Source organism: Oryctolagus cuniculus, chromosome 4 (genome assembly GCF_964237555.1).
Source record: "Oryctolagus cuniculus chromosome 4, mOryCun1.1, whole genome shotgun sequence".
Taxonomy (NCBI): domain Eukaryota; kingdom Metazoa; phylum Chordata; class Mammalia; order Lagomorpha; family Leporidae; genus Oryctolagus; species Oryctolagus cuniculus.
The window spans coordinates 102,957,127-102,979,234 of NC_091435.1; the positions used below are offsets into that span (position 1 = coordinate 102,957,127).

A 22,108-nucleotide genomic window follows, 5' to 3' on the forward strand; every position below is an offset into this window, starting at 1 on the left:
ATAGCCTTGGCAAATCATGATAAGAGCCTCTGTGACCACTGATGTCATAAATAAGAGTATCAATTGTTAAATCAACAACAGGACTCACTGTGCACTTGCTCCCCATGTAGGACCTCTGTCCTTTATGTGTTGTACTATGAGAATTAACACTGGGCCTTGCTTTGTGGCACAGTGGGTTAATGCCCTGGCCTGAAGCACTGGCATCCCATATGGGCTACAATTCGAGACTTGGGTGCTCCACTTCTTCTTCTTCTTCTTCTTCTTCTTCTTCTTCTTCTTTTTTTTTTGACAGGCAGAGTGAACAGCGAGAGAGAGAGACAGAGAGAAAAGTCTTCCTTTTCCATTGGTTCACCCTCCAATGGCTGCTGCACCATGCTAATCCGAAGCCAGGATCCAGGTGCTTCTTCCTGGTCTCCCATGCAGGTGCAGGACCCAAGGACTTGGGCCATCCTCCACTGCACTCCCTGGGCCACAGCAGAGAGCTGGACTGGAAGAGGAGCGACTGGGACAGGATCTGGTGCCCCGACCTGGACTAGAACCCGGTGTGCTGGCACCGCAGGCAGAGGATTAGCCTATTGAGCCGTGGCGCTCTGATCCTGGCTTGTGATCCAGCTCTCTGCTATGGCCTGGGATGGCAGTAGAAGATGGCCCAAGTCCTTGGGCCCCTGTACCTATGTGAGAGACCTGGAAGAAACTCCTGGCTCTTGGCTTCAGATGGGTGCAGCTCTGGCCATTGCGGCCAATTGGGGAGTGAACCATCAGATGGAAGACCTCTCTCTCTCTCTTCCTCTCCTCTCTCTCTGTGTAACTCTGACTTTTGAATAAATAAACCAATCTCTTTTTTTAAAAAAAGAGAATTAACACTAAAACTAGTCTTCAAATAGTGCTTTATACTTTGTGTCTGTGTGGGTGCAAACTGTTAAAATCTTTACTTAGTATAGAGTTGATCTTCTGTATATAAAGATAACTTAAAATGAATCTTAATGAAGAATGGGATGGGAGAGGGAGTAGGAGGTGGGATGGTTTGGGGGTGGGAGGGCGGGTATGGGGGTAAGAACTGCTATATATCAAAAGTTGTACCTATGAAATTTATATTTATTAAATAAAAGCTTTCTATTAAAAAAAGAAAAAGCATACCGAAATCTGTTATATAAAAAAAGAAGATGCTAAATGAAGTACTGTTTCTTCTTTTGAGTTCCTAAACTGAATTAATATTGGATAATTCTAAGCCACTTTAGAACTTGGAGAAGCAAGAAAAGTATTGGGAGCCCAAGCAGATCATAACAAGAAACTATGGAAGCAAACATGAACTCTAGCTTCCCAATGAGAAGGTGGAGACTTGGGAGGAGTCTGTTAACAGTGGGCTTTCCCATTGGCAACCCCTCTTTGAGTTTTTACAGAGACATGATGCTGTCATGCTCCCCAGGGCATGATTCCTCCAGGTAAAGAATTAATGTGCAGATCGCGTTCTGATTGAATTAATGACACTTTATGTGTTTTATTTGTTCTTTTACTTTCTTTAAAAATGTAATTGGAAATTAATAAATTATCTCTCAGGAATTTTTTAAGTAGAAAAACATGAGAATATGAAATCATGTCCCAAAAATGTGTGAGGGAAATCTTTTCTCCAAAATTATCTTCAGAGATAAGATGTACAAAGATTATCTTTAATGAGATTGTCAAGAGTTAGCCCTTAGGTTTCTTTTTTTTTTAACTTTTATTTAATGAAGATAAATTTCCAAAGTACAGTACAGCTTATGGATTACAATGGCTTCCCCCCCCATAACTACCCTCCCAACCGCAACCCTCCCCTTTCCCTCTCCCTCCCCCCTTCCATTCACATCAAGATTCATTTTCAATTCTCTTTATATACAGAAGATCAGTTTAGCATATATTAAGTAAAGATTTCAACAGTTTGCACCCACATAGAAACACAAAGTGAAAAATACTGTTTGAGTACTAGCTATAGCATTAAATCACAATGTACAGCACATTAAGGACAGTGATCCTACATGAGGAGTAAGTACACAGTGACTCCTGTTGCTGACTTAACAAATTGACACTCTTGTTTATGGTGTCAGTAACCCTCTAGGCTCTTGTCATGAGTTGCCAAGGCTATGGAAGCCTTTTGAGTTCACCTACTCTGATCATATTTAGACAAGGTCATAGTCAAAGTGGAAGTTCTCTCCTCCCTTCAGAGAAAGGTACCTCCTTCTTTGATGACCTGTTCTTTTCACTGGGATCTCACTCACGGAGATCTTTCATTTAGGTGTGTGTTTGTGTTTTTTTTTTTTTTTTTTTTTTTTTGCCAGAGTGTTTTGGCTTTCCATGCCTGTAATACTCTCATGGGCTTTTCAGCCAGATCTGCATGCCTTAAGGGCTGATTCTGAGGCCAGAGTGCTGTTTAGGACATCTGCCATTCTATGAGTCTGCTGTGTATCTCGCTTCCCATGTTGGATCGTTCTCTCCCTTTTTTATTCTATCAGCTAGTATTTGCAGACACTATTCTTGTTTATGTGCTCCCTTTGGTTCTTAGTCCTATCATTACGATCAATTGTGAACAGAAATTGATCACCGGGACTAGTGAGATGGCATTGGTACATGCCACCTTGATGGGATTGAATTGGAATCCCCTGGTATGTTTCTAACTCTACCGTTTGAGGTAAGTCAGCTTGAGCATGTCCCAAATTGCACATCTCTTCCCTCTCTTATTCCCACTCTCATATTTAACAGCAATCACTTTTCAGTTAAGTTTCAACACTTGAGAATAACTGTGTATTGATTACAGTATTCAACCAAAAGTATTAAGTAGAACAAACAAAAAAAGATACTAAGAGGGATAACATATTAAGTTGTTCATCAACAGTCAGGGCAAGCCCTTAGGTTTCTTAATATTTTAGAGCCCTAATTAATGTGTGAATTCCACTGAATTTACTTACAAACTCAAGGATTCTTGGATTCACGTTAAACTGCTTGTCTACTTTACTAAGTGGTCACAGATAGCTAAACCTGAAAGTAAGGCTTTCCATTTTATGACTTCTCCATTTCTCTCCTCAATTTGTAATATTATGAGTGTGCTTGATTTGAGTCTAATGGCACTTCCTTCTTCCCTCCCTCCCCTTCTCTTCTATTGTCATTAGTCTTCTTTGGAAGTAGACTTACAATGAAACAAACTGGTTAGAGCTGTGTGTAAAAAAGTAAATAAAATCTTGAGTGAGGACCCAGGATGGAGTAGGATCATTTAGGTTCTGGTTAGGCTGCATGTGACTGAACCGTTAATAACTTTGGCTTAAATGAGATAGATGTTTACTTCTCAGATGAGATACACGTGGAAGTAGGTCATTCAGGACTAGTGTGGGAGCATGGGGTTATGATAGATTTTATTTTTCCAAGATGGCCATAAACAGTACCATCTGTTCTTTTTAAAATATTGCCTTGTCATCCCTTTCCTTCCTCCTTCCAGAAGTAAATCTGAGCCCTCTATCTTGGAAGCTGGACAGAACCTGTGATTTGTTAGAGTGCAGCAGAAGTGACGCTAGGTATCTTCTGAAGCTAGGTCATGAGAGCTACATAGGGTTTGCTGCCTTCTGTTATTGGGTCTGTCATGTTACCAGGAAGTAAAGTCTATGCTGGGAAACCATATGTTTGAACTTACACCTGCAGTTGAGATTCCAGCCAAATAACATTCAGCTCAACATACCTGAGTGAGGAAGTCTTTGAGGGACTCCAGCCTATCTGAGAAATCCTCGGTGAGAGCTGCCTTGTTGACTAGTCAACCCTTAAATCATGGGAGAGAATTACAGTACATATTGCTGTTGTTTTATGCACCAACTTCTAGGTGGTTTTTAACCAGAAATATAAGATTCAAATAAGGATTCAAGAAAGTTAGCAGTGATCCAGGCTCTTTCCATTTATCTGCTCTGTTATCTCTGACACAACACTCTGAAGCTCATGTTTTAGGTTGCTCCTGGAGCTGTGGCCACTACATCTGCATTCCAAGAGGCAGGGATGGAGTTATGTGGAGGAAAAGAACTTCTTCCCATTTCTGGATGCCCCATACACCCAGAACTTAGTAGCTAGAATTTGGTCACATTGCCCTTCAGCTGCAGGGAAGGCTGAAAATGAATATTTTATCTGTGGCTGTAATGTATTAAAAACTGGGGTGTTTGAAGAGGAAGGATATAATAGCTATTGGCTTAGACATCTGGTAGTTTCTGCTTCAAGAGCTGTCTCATGAGCTGAGGGCATGAGCTTTAGTTCACAGAAGCCGGCACTATTTTACTATATTCTAAATATCTACTGACGGTGGTTAGATGGCTTCTCTGTAACACTTTTATTGTAACTGAATTTTTGTTTTGCTCATTCTGGTATTTCTGGGTTGAAATTATAGCCAATAATTAAGAGCCCCGGGTGATTGCTGACGCCGTAAATAAGAGTGCCAATTGTTAAATCTACAATAGGAGTCACTGGGTACAGGCTCCCCACGTAGGATCTCTGTTCTTAATATGTTTTACTATGAAACTTAAAAACAACACTACTAGTCGAACAATACCCTATACCTTGTGTGGTTGTGTGAGTGCAGCCTGTTGAAATTCTTGCTTAGTATATACTAAGTTGATCTTCTGTATATGAAGGTAATTGAAAATGAAACTCGATGAAGGGCGGGATGGGAGAGGGAGTGGGGGAGGGGAGGGCCGCGGGAGGGAGGGAGGTTGCGGGGGGGAGCCACAACAACACAAAAGTTGCACTTTGTAAATTCACATTTATTAAATAATAAAAAGAAAACAAATTAAAAAAGAAATTATAGCCAATAATCAATGTCTGATAAAGTCTCCTCAAAACTTCCTAGTAGCCGGCGCCGTGGCTCAATAGGCTAATCCTCCACCTTGCGGCGCCGGCACACCGGGTTCTAGTCCCGGTTGGGGCGCCGGATTCTGTCCCGGTTGCCCCTCTTCCAGGCCAGCTCTCTGCTATGGCCAGGGAGTGCAGTGGAGGATGGCCCAGGTGCTTGGGCCCTGCACCCCATGGGAGACCAGGAAAAGCACCTGGCTCCTGGCTCCTGCCAGGATCAGCGCGGTGCGCCGGCTGCAGCGGCGGCCATTGGAGGGTGAACCAACGGCAAAGGAAGACCTTTCTCTCTGTCTCTCTCTCTCACTGTCCACTCTGCCTGTCAAAAAAAAAAAAAAAAAAAAAAAAAAAAAAAAAAAAAACTTCCTAGTAAAATATCCATAAATAACCCCAAACAGCACACCAGAGCTATAAACCAAGGAGGAAACAAATAGAGCTCAGTCCGGATAGACTGTATTTTTACTGCAACATGCCTGGGGGAGAGTCTTGAAAAGTGTCTTGTACTTTCACATCCTCCATCCACTGAGCCCGAATATTATGGAGAGACAGAAGACTTTGATGAAGTCAGTGATTCTCTCATTCTGGGACTCTCCAGTCGTTAATCAGGTAATTCCATTTCATTTGCACAGGGATTGTCTTCTGAACCAGTAGTTTCTCTATGATGTCCCCCACACTGCTCACCCTCCTCCACTTTGGCTCCTCCCCTCTGGTATCTGTTAAGAGGTCCAGGTGCAGATTATGGCGTGATAAGATGGTGGAGGAAAGGTCATGAGGAACTGCATCCTGGGCTCTTTACTCCAGGATAGGTCCTTGTGGACAGAGCTGGGAAAAGGAAGAGAGGCCAGAACAGGGGCAGCTGAGGCGGGATCCGATGGGCATGACCCTTTATACCAACTCTATCCTGAAGCACTCAAGACACTCCTAGGAGATTTCCCAAGAGGGTGGGCACACCAACTTTATCAAGTCTAGACAACATAGAGGCGAGTGTTGAGTCCCTCAGTGCCGAGGGAGGTGATGAAGGACGCCCTCCCCTTTCTCCACTCTGCAGAAAGAGGCAAAGAGCTCTTTTCACCTAGTTAGCAGTAACAGAATTCCTTTAAACTCAAATCAGATGGAGAAAATTCATAAGCAACAATATTACCAAACTGATATCAAATACATATTTATTTTTTAAATGGTAAAGATCAAAAGTGCCTTAAGGGAGCATTTCAATGCCTTAAAAATTCTAATCTGTTGCTCCCCAACAAGTACTCCTGCAGGCCTGTGTGATGACAGTGAGGTTCAGCATGAGAACCCACAGACACTGTTAGATTTTCAATCATCAAATATTCAATTATGTTCTCAATGTTCTATTTACAAAAGCAGAGAAGCAGACATATGAAAAAAGCTTTTCCATAATAGCAATTGGTTTAAGTTTCACAGAACTGTACTCTCCTGGTAGCATTTGTTTGCTGGTGTAATTTAAGCTCCCACTAGCCAGCAACAAGAACAAATGTAGAAAATGTTGAACATTTGCTTTGGAGGGACCTGGAAACAGAGTAACATGAAATGAATTTTCCTTTTTAACCGTTAACCCCACAGTCTCTAATCACAGTGCCACAGTTCCTCTCCTCTCTCTCTGCATCCACACATTTCATTGTTATTGAGTATACTAGCTTTTGCAGTAGATCAAGGGAGATTAACTGTTATAGAATGCAGTATGGTTCACTTTATATATCACATTCACATGTTTCTACTTAGTGATGTTAAGGAAAATGATGGCAGCTAACATTTGGATTCTTACCATACGCTGGACCTGTCCTAGATGGATCAGATGCTTAATTGCTTTTAACCTCAACAACATGGGTCCAATGGGAGGTTAAGTAATGAATCTAGTTCCTACAGTCACAAGTGGTGGAGTGGAGAAATGAACCCAAGACTGACTCCACAGACTTTTCCCCAAATAGTGAGTATAATAAGTCCATTTAAAAAATCATCAGTTAACAAGAGAAGCTAGAGTTCACGTTATACTTTATGCTTTGTGAAGCATGTATCATTTGCTTCTGCTTTTCACACCAGCCCCAGGAGTAGGTATTAATGATATGGCCACAAACATAGGGATCCTCATATGAAATCCAGTGCTCCTTCCTCTGAGTCTCATTAGGCCTTGTTGCAGCACATGCTATTTGGGCTTACTCCATCCACTGAAATCTTACTGTTGCATTGTAGGCCGACTGAGGTCAATGCCAGCACCACATCTCATTCTCTGAGGGCTTTCACAAGTCATTGGAGACAATCTTCCCACATGCCTGACAGGCCTAAGTTGCCAGGTATTATAACCTGCCTGTTACCCCCTCAACTCCAAATCTGGCTGATGGAAATTCATGTATAAACATTCTAGCTCCCTCACCCTAGGTCATTCTGAGGGTATGTTCTCTGCAGCCTCCATGATTTTTTTCCCCTTGATTGATGACACATGATTTATTGTCTGGTTCTTTTACCTGTCTCAGATCTAGCTACCTCTGTGGTATTTTTCCTCTCTTAAATTCTTTGTCGTTCAAATTCTTTATCACAACTTCTATTTGGAGGATCGCAGAGAAAGACCATTTTGTATTGTGGTGTTATAGTCACCATATGCTTCATCTGACATTTCAGTTCTCCATTATTTTATCTCTTCTCTCCACAGCCACAGAGTTTCCAGGATGAAGATATAACTTTTCCTTTATGACACCTACACTCTTGTGTGATTTGCGTTTCAGTGGGATATGGCTATGGTTTGAATATTTGTCCTTTCAAGCTTGAAAGTTTAGTCCATTAAGTCTTGTGTTGATAGTGCTAAGGTGAAGGTCAATCCGATTGTGTCAAGGTGGGGCCTTGGAGAAGTGATTAGGTTGGATTAGTTCACTGGGTTGGAGATTCAGTCTTGGTGGTGGTATAAGAGCCCACACAGCCACAGAGAGATATATGTACTCTCTTTCTCTTCCCATGTGATGCCAGTACCAACTCAGGACTATGTCAGAAAGAGCACCTTCACCAGAGGCCAAATCAACATTCAGAACTGTGAGAAAAAAATATGATAAAGCAAAAAGCCCTCTTCTTTTAAATTTACATTACCTCAGATATTTTGTTGTAGCAACAAAATGCTGGCTGACACTGCTGTCAGGAGATCGACTCCCAGCCTATTTCATGGGCAGTGAGGCCCGCTCTGGGGTTAGGGCTGGGCTCATGATTCAAACTCACTGTGCGCCGTCAGCATGCACTTGCATAACCCTTAAAAAGAAATCATTCATTCTGACATTCTATTGCATGCTCACTGGTGAGTCCTGACTCTCTTTCTGTTTGATGAACTATTCCACACATGCTGTGTACTCTCCCTTTAATACCTATGTCACAGTTGGAATAATTGTTTACTTATTGCCTTAAAATGTTTGATTCAACTTGTTCAATTCAAGTTGTGTTAGGATGAAATTCAGAATAAAGTTAATCTTCGCACTCTTGTTAGGAAAAAGGAAGTCTTATTAATTTACCATTTGTATAAATAAAAAATGAGAAATACTTATCATTTGAAAGAAGTTTTACCTTTATTGCTTAGGCTATTATTTCACACCCATTTATTTACAAGGTGGACAGAACAGACTTGGGCTTTGTTACAATAATTACAAATCCTTTTTCTATTCACTAACACGGGCCTTCCAGCAGGTGGCATGGATGTTTGAATAAGTGAATAGAGAAGCAGTGTTCATTCACTGGCTAGCATGTGTGAAACATCTCTGCACTCATCTTGGTGTCATCCTGGGCTGTCTGGTTGGAACCTGGACCTTGTCCTATCATTTTATCTGGGAGTGTTCTCAGAGAAGAAAAGAGTATTAGTTAAGCACGACACATGCACCACGCCCATGCGTGTTTAATAAACACCCTTTGGGGAGCTGCCCAGCTCACAATAATTCAATGTGCTCTGATCTGCAGACAGCAACTTCTAGTTACCATGTCTGGTCTAAAATGACCCTTCTTTCTTGGCAGCAGCTGATTTTTTAAAATGGTATCTTACGAAGGAGCACTGTGCCACTTAAGCTCTCTCTCCTGGGAATTTCAGAATTTTTGAGCTACAAACACTAGACCCAGGAGTCATTAAGATTGAGTGATGTTAATTCTACCATTCCAGAAGAGTAGTTCTCAACCCCTGGCCATGCATTAAAATCAGCTAGGGAACTTTTAAAGTATATTTATTCATGGGCTCCGCCCCCAGAGATTCCAGTGTAATTTGCCTGAGTGGAGCCAGTGCCTTGCTTGTTTCTCAAGGTTACCCATGTGATTCTATTATGTAATCAAGGTTGGAAATCAATGCTCTATAGGAAATTGCCTATGAAGCTCCTAGAGCTTCACAAATCCTTCCAGTGTCCTTCTAAGAAGTTCATTCTCCTCTCCCTCTTCATTTCTCTCTGCATCTGGAAAGTCTGTATTCCTTGTTACCAAAAGAATCTTCAGTAATTGATGGTATCAGTGACAGAAGTGCCATTTTTGGAATTCTTTTGGTTCGTGGAAATATATCAATTTGCCACATGTCTATTTTGCTATAATGCATCCAGTATTTAAAAATTGCTATTTTGTTTTTTTCCAGTATTTTCTTCTTTTTTTAATTAATCCAGATATTTAATAGTGAGCTCAAACCAAAATTTCATGTGAGCATAAACATACAGCTATGCTTCCAGTGGGTTATCTATCAGTTATCACAACGAGCAACAAGGACCTGAGAGAATGTTAGAAAACTGGCCAGAATGGAATTCTTTTTTTTTTTTTTTTTTTGACAGGCAGAGTGGACAGTGAGAAAGAGAGACAGAGAGAAAGGTCTTCCTTTGCCGTTGGTTCACCCTCCAATGGCCGCCGCGGCGCGCTGCAGCCGGCGCACCGCGCTGATCCGATGGCAGGAGCCAGGTTCTTCTCCTGGTCTCCCATGGGGTGCAGGGCCCAAGGACTTGGGTCATCCTCCACTGCACTCCCTGGCCACAGCAGAGAGCTGGCCTGGAAGAGGGGCAACCAGGACAGAATCCGGTGCCCCGACCGGGACTAGAACCCAGTGTGCCGGCGCCATAAGGCGGAGGATTAGCCTAGTGAGCCGCAGCGCCGGCCCACAGAATGGAATTCCGATCATCTCACTTGCTCTCCAGAGAGCACCATCCATTTCAAACCAGTGTCACCAATGCTGAAAGACAAGGGGAGTGAGAGGAGTGGGCCAGAGAGGTGAGCACAAGGGCCAGTGCATGGGTGATGGGGCAGAAGTATAGCTCTTGAGGAAACTGTGTTACTGCACCTAAGGACAGGGGAAAACCTGGGGCATTTAAAAAAAAAAGGCTTTTCTGTCAGCACCATACAAGTCTTACAAAGAGATGTGCAACAAGTTGTCTGTCTTAAAAGGACAGAGGCCAGAGTTTTAGGTCATTTCAACTGCAAACAGTTGACCCTTTCCATTGAGGGTTCAGCAGTGGAGTTAGTGCAGTCCAGAGGCTGAATGCTGGCTTTCCAAATACTGTTGATTTTATAGAAACTCAGCATTGTAAACAGTAGGCACCTCCTGGCTCACCTGACTGTTAGATGCAGGCCAGGCTATGCAGAGAGTGAGCCATGATGGAGTCCTACTGCTGTGGAGAGTGACGGAATCTTCCTGCACCCTGTCCTGTCTGCCGCACACATAAACTCAGAGAGTCACATGCATCCATCCTGCGTCTCCAATTCCTTCCTGTCATTGTCTTCCTCTTACTTCTTATTTGTGCTTTTTATTTTTTAAGATTTATTATTTATTTGAAATGAGGCGGGGGAAAGAGAGAGAGAAGGAGATTCTTCCATGAGTTGGCTCACTCCACAAATGTTCACAATAGCCATGGCTAAACCAGGCTGATGTCAGGAGCCAGCAACTCTATCCATGTTTCCCACATTGGTGACAGAGGTCCAAGTACTTGAGGCTTCATCTGCTGCCTCCCAGACACATTAGCAGAGAGCTCGATTGGAAGTGGAGTAGCCGGGACTTGAACTGGCACTTGAATAGGGGATGCGGGCATCCCAAGTGGTAGCTTAATCTGCTGTGCCACAGTGCCTGCCCACCTTGGAGGGTTTTAATCGCAAGGGTATAGCGAGAACTGCTTCAAGCCCACTGATTTCTAGCACATTCTTATTCAGTTTCTCCTGTTCAGGTTCTTCTAACTCTATCATGAACCCCTGCTTGTCAAAATCTTCTCTAAATCCTGCTGGTTTTGAAATAGCACTGGGATTGTCTCTAAGTTCTGGCTGGTAACCATGTCCTGCTTTCACGCCTTGACTTAACCGATGTGCCTGTTGTTGCAGGCAGCCTTCATGGCCTTGGCAGTGAACCCCGGGCTCTTGTTGTAGGTACTGGTATTAGCTAGAACTCCGGTTGACAGCACTGGCTCTGTGCCAGGTACTTCTGCCTCTTCTCGACCTCAGTGCATGAAGAGCTTCTTGTCACTTCCCCAGGACTTCTGCCCCTTCGCATCCCCTTCTGTCCTGCACCCAAGCATGGTCTCCTAGTGGCTGGGCTCACCCCTCCCTGCCGCAAAGCTTCCCAAGCCCCAAATACCATGGTTGTTGTTAGTTCCCACTACACCCATGCCAGTATTTCCTTAGAGTCCTGCATATTACCCCTAAGTTATGAATATTTGGCTTATTTAAGGTCTTAGACATTGATTCTATTCGTTTATTTTTCCTTACTGTTTTTCCTTAAAAACAGGATTAATTCATTTTATTTTTCTGGTGTACACACCCTCTGCTGGGGCCTGGGTCCTCTGCATGGAAACTGTGTGTGGTTCTTTATGAGACAGTGAGTGTCACTGAATTCCTGACAGGAACACTTGATGGACATAATCTCTTTCCAGAGGTCAGGGATCATCAGATAGCAGTAAGTCTCAGAGATGGCATCAAAAGGTGGCTTTGACAAAAATAGATAAATAAATAAATCTATCTGCCCAGGGTAGAAGTGAAGCCCATGGCTGAGGGGTAGCAGTTGTCCATACCAGCCACCAGCCCCAACTCCCAGGATGTCTGCCGGTGAGGGTGAAGAGCTCTAGCCTGAACTGCAGTGGCCTGTCACCTTGAATGGGGTGGTGTGGGGCTTGCCTTCTTGTTCCTCAGGCAGTCTCAGTTGCCAGCGCAATGGAGAGCTCATCCAGGAGGAGGGCTCCTGCGGTGTCGGTGGCTACTTGCTTGGAGCGTTGAAGATCCAAGTCGATATGCTCATTGCATAATTACCAAACCTCACACCTGTGGGATACCCCTGGGAAAGAAACCATGAACACAGATGACTAGATGGGCATGGAGAAGTGGCAGATCTGTGTGAGGGATTTGACCTTTATGTCCTAGACCAGATGGCCCTGCTTGGTCACTGAGAGCCAATCCTTGGCCTCAATCTTTCCTCTGTGAGCTCTATAGCTTGAGTGTGGCGTGAGCCCTGGCCTTGACCCTGGCCCTGGATGGTGATCTGAAGCCTTGGCGGAAGCTGCCATGGCCTCCTATCGTAGGGCCCTGAGGGCTTCATGCTGCTTCCTATTCTTGTAGCTGCCTAATTCTTGTCAGACTGGCCAGTTTGTAACTTTTGAGTATGAAGAACATGGATGGGATGCCGTGTGTGTGTGTGTGTGTGTGTGTGTGTGTGTGTTTTAGTAAAATACAGTGCCAGTCCCCACACTTTAATATACCATAAAATATCTTATTTCTCTTTTTTCTCTTCTTGGTTGTTCTTCTCTTTTCTGTTGTTTGCACCCATTTGCTCCACATGATTCCAAACTGATGAGAAAGTTAGTTTATCTGACCATCTGCATTTGCTTATTATCAGTATGAAGAACAACTGGCAATAACTTGTATTTTTTCATATCACGAAACACATATAGACCCATACACTCTCTTTCTCTCTCTCTCTCTCTCTCACACACACACACACACGTACACACACACACATACACACACTGTTGGTGTTAACTTATGCTTTTGGCATGGTGACTTTATCTGTGGCCAGCTGAGACTTCTGATACAGGACTCAGTTCTGTACACTCCCCATTTGTACTGGCCAGCTGGCATATGGTACCAAAATGGCACAAGGGTCCTATCGGTCAGTCCCAAAAGTATGCCATTCACTTAGAAATAGAATAAAAGGGAGGATTTTCTTCTTTACCTTGTTAGCAGAAAGGGCTTAGGATAATATAGTAATTGAGAAGGAGATTCATTTATTAGTGTAACTTATTTAATAGGCTTACTGAAGGCAAGGAGACCACAATGATCTTTAGTTGAAAATGCTGGCTGTGAATTGCTAGGAGGTTTGATAGTATTAGTCCTGCCTTCACATTCCACCACACAGGGTGGGGCAAAAGCTTTTGTGAATCACTTGGCTTTCTTTCTCAGCCTGATGCACGTTTGATTTTGAATTATGGTGCTTTCTTGAATCCAAGGAGATACTCACTGTTCTTCATGTCTCTAGAACTTGACATCCTTGCTAGTTCTGTTTTAGTGTTGAGGCATGATGAAATGGGCTGGGAATCCAGAGGTGACTCATTGGATCCCATTTGTATCACAAAGGGTGGCGTGCCTCCTGATTGGATAAGTAGGCTGGGATTTAATAGTAATACACTGAAAAATTGCCCTAGTATTCATCATTATGTCAAAGATGTGCAGACATCAGGAGTTATCATTCCTCTAACATTTACAACAAACAAAACCAAACACGCTCATGGCCCATCATTCTAGAACCTCCACGGTGGAGGAAGAGTTGAACTGTTCCTAGTGTGTCTGTCTTTAATTCTTGATCCTGCTTCTGCTAAATACTTATTCTCTGCCTTGCATCTCTTCTTTTGGTGACTGTCTTCCCTTCTATTTTTTTTCATTAACTCCATGTATGGATGACAACTTTGTCTTTTGTTTCCACCAATTTTCTCTTACTCAAGACAATGTGTTTAGACTATTGTACTGAAAGCTTGGAGGTTAAGAGCATGGGGATGTGTGGGTGAGGTGCTAGAGGCTGGACTGTGTCTTCCCCTCCACCCAAACTCTTTTATTTAAGATTTATTTTTATTTGTTTGAAGGGCACAATTACAGAGAGAGAGAGAGAGAGAGAGAGAGAGAGACCTTGCTTCTGCTAGTTTACTCCCTAATTGGCTGCAATCACTGGAGATGTGCCAGACTGAAGCTAGGAGCCTAGAGATTCTTCCAGGTTTCCTACGTGGGTGCAGGGGCCCAAGGACTTGGGCCATCTTCTGCTGATTTCCTGGGCACATTAGCAAGGAGCTGGATTAGAAGTAGAGTGGCTGGGACTTGAATCCGTGCCCACATGGGATGCTGGTGTCACAGGCAGTGGCTTAACCTGCTACGTCATGACGCTGGTCCCTTTACCCCAAATTCTTAAGTTGAAATCCAAACCTTCAGTACTCCAGCTTGACTGTATTCAGAGATTGGGTCTTTAAAGAGGGAACTCAAGTTAAATGAGACCGTGGTGGTGGGCCCTAATTCAACATGACCTGTGTCCTCATAAAAAGAAGAGGTGAGTGGAGCCAGCATTAAGGCACAGTGGTTTAAGCCACTGCTTCTGACTCCAGCATCTTATATTAGAGTATGGGTTAGAGCCCTGGCTGCTTTGCTTCTGATCCAGCTTCCCAATACATCTGAGAAACAGCTGATGGTGGTCCAAGTACTTGAGACATTGTCATCTGTGGGAGACCAGGATGGAGTTCCTGGCTCCTGGCTTTGGCCTGGTCTAGCCATGGTCATTGTGGCCATCTGGTGGGTGAACCAGCAGATGGAAGATCTCTTTCTCTGAATCTCTCTCCCCCTCTCTTTGTTGTTCTGCCTTATAAATATATAATTCATTAAAAAATAAGAGATTAGGACACAGACATACATAGAAAAATGACCATTGGAAGACACAGGGAGAAGATGGCCATCTACAAAGCAAGGAAAGAGGCTTCAGAAGAAACCAACTTTGCCAACAATGATCTTCCAGCTTTTGGATTTGTGAGGAAGTAAACTTCTGTGGTTTAAGTACCATGTCTGTGATAATTTGTATGGCAGCACTAAGAGGCTAATCTGGCGGCTATGTCAAAATAGCCCTTGGCCCAGGAAGTGCTTTACGGTTGGTTAGTCAGCCATCTTTCCTTTGGAGATCTCTTGGTTTCTGGCATCTCTCCTTCTCCTTCTACTTTTCTTCCTCCTCCTCCTTCTTAAAGAATTATTTATTTATTTTTGCAAGTCAGATTTTACAGAGAGAGAAAGAGAGAGAGATTCCATCCTCTGGTTCGCTTCCCAGATGACTGCAATGGCTGGGGCTGTGTCAGTTTCCAAAGCCAGGAGACAGCAGATTCTTCCAGGTCTCCCCTATAAGTACAGGGGTCCCAGCACTTGAGCCGTCTTCCATTGCCTTCCCAGGCACATTAGCAAGGAGCCAGATTCAGAGTGGAGCAGCTGGGACTCAAACCAGAGCCCGTATGGGATGTCGGCGCTGCAGATGGGGGCTTAACCTGCTATGCCGCAGCACTGGCCCCTCCTAGAGTTATTTCAATGATGAAATAAAAACACACAGAAGAATGCAGAGCTTCACAAATGTAAGCTGCAATTATTATGTCACCATTTCCACCAAGTAGTTCCTTAGTGGGTGGAGACAAAGGGTGATGCACTGGCGCAGGTGCCCAGATGACCTGTGTGTAAGCACCAAACAGGACCCCACCTCCTGTGATGCACATGCAGGCCAGGCACTCTCTTCATTGTGAATGAACTCTGTTTTCTTCACTTCTCAGGGCTCCTCTTGTTCAGCTGCCATAAGGCTCTTTGCAGGCCTGACAGCAGCAAAATAGATCAAGACGAAGGAGCGCTTTTAACTTGGCCTGCAGCACTGAGCTCACCTTGTCCCTCTGTCTTGCCGGAAGTTCATCTCAGCTCACAGGGGAGAAGAACAGAAAAAAGTCTGGGCAAATGTTCTGGGTAATGACAGACAATATTTGTTTATGGTGGTGTGCATATTTTGGGTGGCCTGGTATGAGTGGAAGCAGCAGGATAAAAATCAAGGATACAGAGATCTGACACTTGTCACCTTATTACAACCAACGCTAACTTTTTGTTGTTGTTACGGAGTTTTGTTAGAAATATTCTCTACAGACTGAATTGCTGGCATCAGTTCATTGCTACCTAGGACAGCCTGTGCCACTGCAAGCTCCATGGCTTGGAGAAACCCCATCTATAACTAAAAAATGATGGCTGAATCTATCAATGAGAAGTCGGCAGCCAGGAAGGTCTTATACAAGAGTACTTCAAAAAGTTCATGGAAAGAAGGAATCAAAAGGTAAGTTTATCTGGGTGTGAAACATTTTGAAATGCATGCACTTAAAGGGCCTTCAAAAAGTTCATGGGTGATGTGTCTTTCTGTACCCAAACTTATCTTCTAATTCTGTGTTCAGTGAACTTTTCGAGTTACCCCTTCTAGAGGTGTGGTTCCAGGAACAGGATGCCTCAGGCACCCAGGACAAGGGGGCTTCCAGCTGGCACCAGGCTGAGGCCCCTGGGGACATAAGTCGTGCGGCAGTGTCGATGAATTGTGGCAGCGGACCTTGATTTCATCTCCTTTGAAAGCTTTCCCTTTTATGTCTAGTTAATAAAAGGCATGGAGGAGAAAGCACCATTCAGGTCTTGACTTTTTGTCTAATGTGAATCCTTACAATTTCTCACACAGAGCTTTTAGGGGGTAGTTATTAATTACACACATTATGGATTATACAATCAATATGCCTGAATTCCTCTAAATTATCCCATAATTTGATCACAGAGTAACTCAGTTAACAAGGCAGAAATAACTTTTAAATGAAGTCTAATTACCACCCGACCCACCAGATGTCAGTTTTTCAATGCAGGTCACAGATCAAAAGGCATTTTTCACAATTGCTGGGGAGGAAAGGGTGGCTGGTAAAGAAAGTTCAGCAGCCGTGGTACATGGTTTCCCGGGGAGTGTGTTTGGGATTTGAGTAGAGAGGTAGGAACTTCATCTTCCTTTGAACAGTGCAGACTGGATGGCTGTGTGTGTGTGTGTGTGTGTGTGTGTGTGAGAGAGAGAGAGAGAGAGAGAGAGAGAAACATGTGCACTCGTCCTATTATAGTGTGTCTGGGACCCAGAAACTGCCCTAAGAGCTCAGAATACATGCTGTGCTGGACTCAATGTCCCATGGAAGGGACACTGTTTTGTGGTTAACAGAGGTGAATGTGCAGTGTCTGCTTAGAGTAAAGATCCCTGCACCTCCCCCCACTCTGCTCTCTCTCTCTCTCTCTCTCTCTCTCTCTCTCACACACAGCAATAGGATCATATGCAGAATATCAAGCAATCCAGGGGGCTATTATCACTTTCCAACAAAGCCCCTCAGTCCAATTTTAAGATAAAAGGCAAAGTCTGTCTTTGTGTCATTAATATTTCCCGATGCTACAATGCAGTGCCTCCAATGCCAGCAACGCCCTCCTTTTGTGTCATAATCCTGTCTGGTGAGGAGATGATCTAACTTGTGAATCCATGCAGTCTTCTGCAAGCAAGGGTGCTTTTTAGGAAAGCTATTTCCATCTGAATGAAAGCCCTGGCTGTAAACATGTTTGTTTTCCTAAGTGGACTCCCTTGGATACACGGACACGTGGTCTGCCTCTCAGATTTGTGGGCTGTTTGAGAGTTACCACATTTCAAAGAGGCCGAGAAGTGTGCTGAAGGCATTGTGCCTGTACAGTTGCAGGCACATGGGTCCCTTTTTAAAATTTTTATTAATGTTTATTTTATTTGAAGGGCAGAGAGACAGAGACAGTTGGAGATAGTCCATCTACTGACTCACTCCCCAAATGCCTGCAACAGCCGGTACGGGCCAGGCCAAAGCCAGGTGCCCAGACTCTAACGGGGTCTCCCACATGAGTGGTGACAGGGACTCACCTAATTGAACTATCACCTGTCACCTCCCAGGGTGTGCATTAGCAGTACACTGGATCAGAAGTGGGGAAGCCAGGACTTGAATTGACACTCTGATACAGAATGTGGCATCCAAAGCAGAATTGTAACTGCTGTGCCAGCAACTGCCTGCCCCAGGGGCTTGTGTTCTAAACACAGATTTAATACTTAAAAAAAAAAACAACCAAAAAACCCTGGGCAAGATAAATTGAGGGTCAAATATGGACGATGACACAGTTTCCCCCAGAGTTATTGTGAAGATTAAATGAAAGATTTTAATTAAAGTGGTGGCCCTGGGTAGGTCACAAGAACCTTCAGCTACCACATGAAGCATCATCAACATCATCCATCATCACAGTCGTTCGCGTCCACTCGGTTTCACAGACACAGTAAATCAGGTCCTGATCCACACTGTGTGCTTATTGCTCCTTCCCCATTTTGTCCCGTCTTCTAAACCACGTGTCCTCGTCTAGGTGTAACCTAACCTAGCCCTCACCTTCCTCTTCCCTCCCAGAGTGCACCTCAGTTCCATTCTGTGGTTGCTTAGCAACTGTTTGCTGCCCTATTTTTAAACTTTCCTTCTCTCTGCTTTTTCTCCCCAGAGAAGGCTCTGGAAGGCAGGAAGTTGCCTCATCCTTGTAAAAGTCTTTGTCCCTTCCTCATCGAATGGAGTCCATATAATAGGAGGTCAATAGTTTACTTGAATGATGAATAAAAACATGTGTAAATTGACATGTATGTTCATGTTGCTGACATATGTGGATATGGATTCACAGAAAAAAGTGTAAAAATTGGGAAAGGTCTTTGAACTCCTTTCTTTCTTTCTTTCTTTCTTTCTTTCTTTCTTTCTTTTTGTTTTTTAGAGGCAGAGTTAGACAGTGAGAGAGAGAGACAGAGAGACAGAGAGAAAAGTCTTCCTGCCGTTGGTTCACCCCCCAAATGGCTGCTGTGGCTGGCGTGCTGCGCCAATCCAAAGCCAGGAGCCAGGTGCTTCCTCCTGGTCTCCCATGGGGTGCAGGGCCCAAGCACTTGGGTCATCCTCCACTGCACCCCTGGGCCACAGCAGAGAGCTGGCCTGGAAGAGGAGCAACTGGGCAGAATCTGGCCCCCCAACCAGGACTAGAACCCGGTGTGCCGGTGCCACAGGCGGAGGATTAGCCTAGTGAGCCACGGTGCTGGTCGAACTCATTTATTTCGTCTTGAACAATAGAAAGACCTAGACCCAAAGAAACGATGGACACTTGGACCCAAGTGTGTTCCTGTTGTCAAATCTGCCCCATGTTTAGCGAAAGTCTGCATAATATCTATAGCATTTCAGGCATGACTACATAATATTTCTATTGAAGCATATTGGGTTCTTTGTATGTGAACTGCGAAAAAGTATTCCTGTAAAAGCATTATTTTAGGGATTTTAAACTTCTTTTTTAAAGAGATTTTTATTTATTTATTTGAAAGTCAGAGTTACACAGAGAAAAGGAGAGGCAGAGAGAGAGGGGTCTTCCATCCATTGGTTCACTCCCCGGATGGCTGCCACGGCTGGAGCTGCGCCGATCTGAAGCCAGGAGCCAGGAGCTTCTTCCGGGTCTCCCACGCGGGTGCAGAGGCCCAAGGATTTGGGCCATCTTCTGCTGCTTTCCCAGGCCATAGCAGAGAGCTGGATCGGAAGAGGAGCAGCCAGGTCTTGAACCGGCGCCCATATTGGATGCCGGCGTTTCAGGCCAGGGCGTTAACCTGCTGCGCCACAGCACAGGCCCCAGGAATTTAAAGCTTTTAAAATCAGAAACTACAATGTAATGTCCTTTGTGTGCTCCTTAGCGAGGGGCCTTCCAGAGACCTGCCCTGTTTCCATTCTCTCTTTCCTTCCTTTTCTTTTCCTTCCTTCCTTCCTTCCTCCCTTCCTCCCTTCCTCCCTTCCTCCCTTCCTCCCTTCCTCCCTCCCTCCTTCTTTCCTGTTTTGTTTTGTTTTGTTCAGGTCTTCTCCCCTCCTCATGGAACTCAGAGAAAGAAAGAACTCAGGTCAAAGGCTCAAGGCCAATGAGAGTAATGTGAAGCCAGCCAGCTGAGGTGGGTATGTTTCAGTCCTGTTAGTCCTCTGACCGTGGAGCCAGGAGGAGCAGTCTGTCTGATGAATGGGAAAGCTCTTCCTCCCGCTGCGGGGATCCTCCCGGAACCAATCATTCTTCCCCACTGAATGTGAACCAGGAGCATCATGCAGCCCAGATTCCTATTGGAAGCAAACTAATTCCACGAGAGGACCCAGGCTGAGGAACCAGAACACGACAACACCGAGGCCAGCAGAGCACGCCGTGAGAACACAGCGCTTTATGATGTGGTTCCGCTGGGCAGCAGCTCCACCACCCAGGGACTTCCCACTCCGTGAGATGCCCACGTCAGCTTCTGTGGTGCTCTGGGACCTGCCCAACGTTCCAAAAGATGCACTCAAGGGTAGATAGTTCCTGGCAAGTACAAACTGGCTTGCTGGCAGGCAATAAGTGTGATATCAGCTGTAATAAAATTAAAACCCTGGTAAACCCCTCCAGAGAGTTCTAAACTATTCAAGTGCATACAGTATGGTTAGAAAATTGTAGAACAGTGAGCTAAATGTCATGCCACCGTCCTAGCAATCCCAAGGACCTGTGACTATCTGAAGGCTGATGCTGAATGATGGATACCAGCTGGGTCCTAGCACTTGGTGGAACTGGAGGATTTTGCAGGTCAGATGCAGACTGGGAAGAGAAGTCAAGAATGAGGGAGGCCGGTGCCGCGGCTCGCTTGGCTAACCCTCTGCCTGTGGCCCCGGCACCCCGAGTTCTAGTCCCAGTTGGGGCACCGGGTGCTAGTCCTGGTTGCTCCTCTTCCAGTCCAGCTCTCTGCTGTGGCCTGGGAAGGCAGTGGAGGATGGCCCAGGTGCTTGGGCCCTGCACCCGCAAAGGAGACCAGGAGGAAGCACCTGGCTCCTGGCTTCGGACCAGTGCAGTGCGCCAGCCGCAGCAGCCATTTGGGGGGAGGGTGAACCAATGGAAGGAAGACTTTCTCTCTGTCTCTCTGTCTCTCTCTCACTGTCTAACTCTGCCTGTAAAAAAAAAAAAAAAAAAAAAAAAAAAAGTGAGGGAGATGGGTGGGCTGTTGGCATGCACCACAGAAACAAAGCTCCTTGATTGGGTAACTGTTTGGCCTAGTGGTTATGATGCTGCTTGGGATGCCTGCATCCCATATCTCAGTGCCTGGGTTCAAGTCCTGGCCCCAGCTCTGATTCCAGATTTCTGCATTAATAGGCAGCAGGTGATGGCTCAAGCAGTTTTGTCCCTGTCACCCACGTGGGAAACCCAGATGGGAAACCCAGCTTTGGCAGGGCCTAACCCTGGCTGTTGTGGGCATTAGTGGAATAAATCAGAGGATGGAAGGTGACTGTATGCCAGCTTGTCTTTCTATCTCTCTGACTCTCAAATAAATAAATAAAAATGTAAACACTGGAATGTCTGTGAAGTTTCTGACAGACCTCTTAACTATGTTAAGATTATAGTTAATAGTAATGGTTGTGATGTTTTTGTAAAGATTTATTTATTTATTTGGAAGGCAGTGTGTGTGTGTGTGTGTGTGTGTGAGAGAGAGAGAGAGAGAGAGAGAGAGAGACTCTGAGATCTTCTGCCAGTTGATTCACTCCCTAAATCTTAAATGCCTACAATGACCAGTGGTAGGTCAGGCTGCAACCGGGAGCCAGAAACTCCACCCTGGCCTCCCACATGGGTGGCAGGAACCAGATCTGTTTGTCTTTAAACCTAGGCTACTAGACAAGATGCTGTATGACCTTAGTGTTTTCATTTTGCTCATTTATTCCTTCATTCATTTCAACAATGAATATTAAAAAATAAACAATGAATATTGATGCAGTTCCAGACACTGGTCAGATCCCAGGGGATATATCAATGAAGAGAACATGTTGCTGCTCTTGCTGAGGTTACATTCTAGCAAACGAGGAGAATCTCTGAAGAGACAAGTGAACAAATGTATGCACATGTGTGCAGCACATACACATGTAAGACATAATGTCAAAAGGAAACTGTTTTTGTGTGGTTTCCTTAAAATAAATCAACAACTAGAAAGGCAAACTGTACACCCAACATCACTAGTGCATTTCGGCTACAGGGGAAAACTTGGTCAGATTGCAAGGTTGAAGTAGCGGCTCTTGGTCAGACATTGCAATCTTTAATGCTGCCAGTAGGTGGCATTCATGCCTTATAAACATTAGAGACGCAAGCCTGCTTGGCACTTACAGCTTACAATGAGGCTTAAGTTCTTTGATTTTATAATGTTAGAGCTTCCTGT

At 44.5% G+C, this 22,108-nt stretch overlaps 1 long non-coding RNA gene across 1 annotated transcript; it reads left to right on the forward strand.

The window, feature by feature from the left end:
* Positions 1–9,915: 9,915 nt before the first annotated feature.
* LOC127482899 (uncharacterized) lies at positions 9,916–20,315 on the forward strand. Its single transcript, XR_007908804.2, has 2 exons — positions 9,916–16,153; positions 16,269–20,315. It is a non-coding gene; the product is annotated as an uncharacterized lncRNA (long non-coding RNA).
* Positions 20,316–22,108: the final 1,793 nt, after the last annotated feature.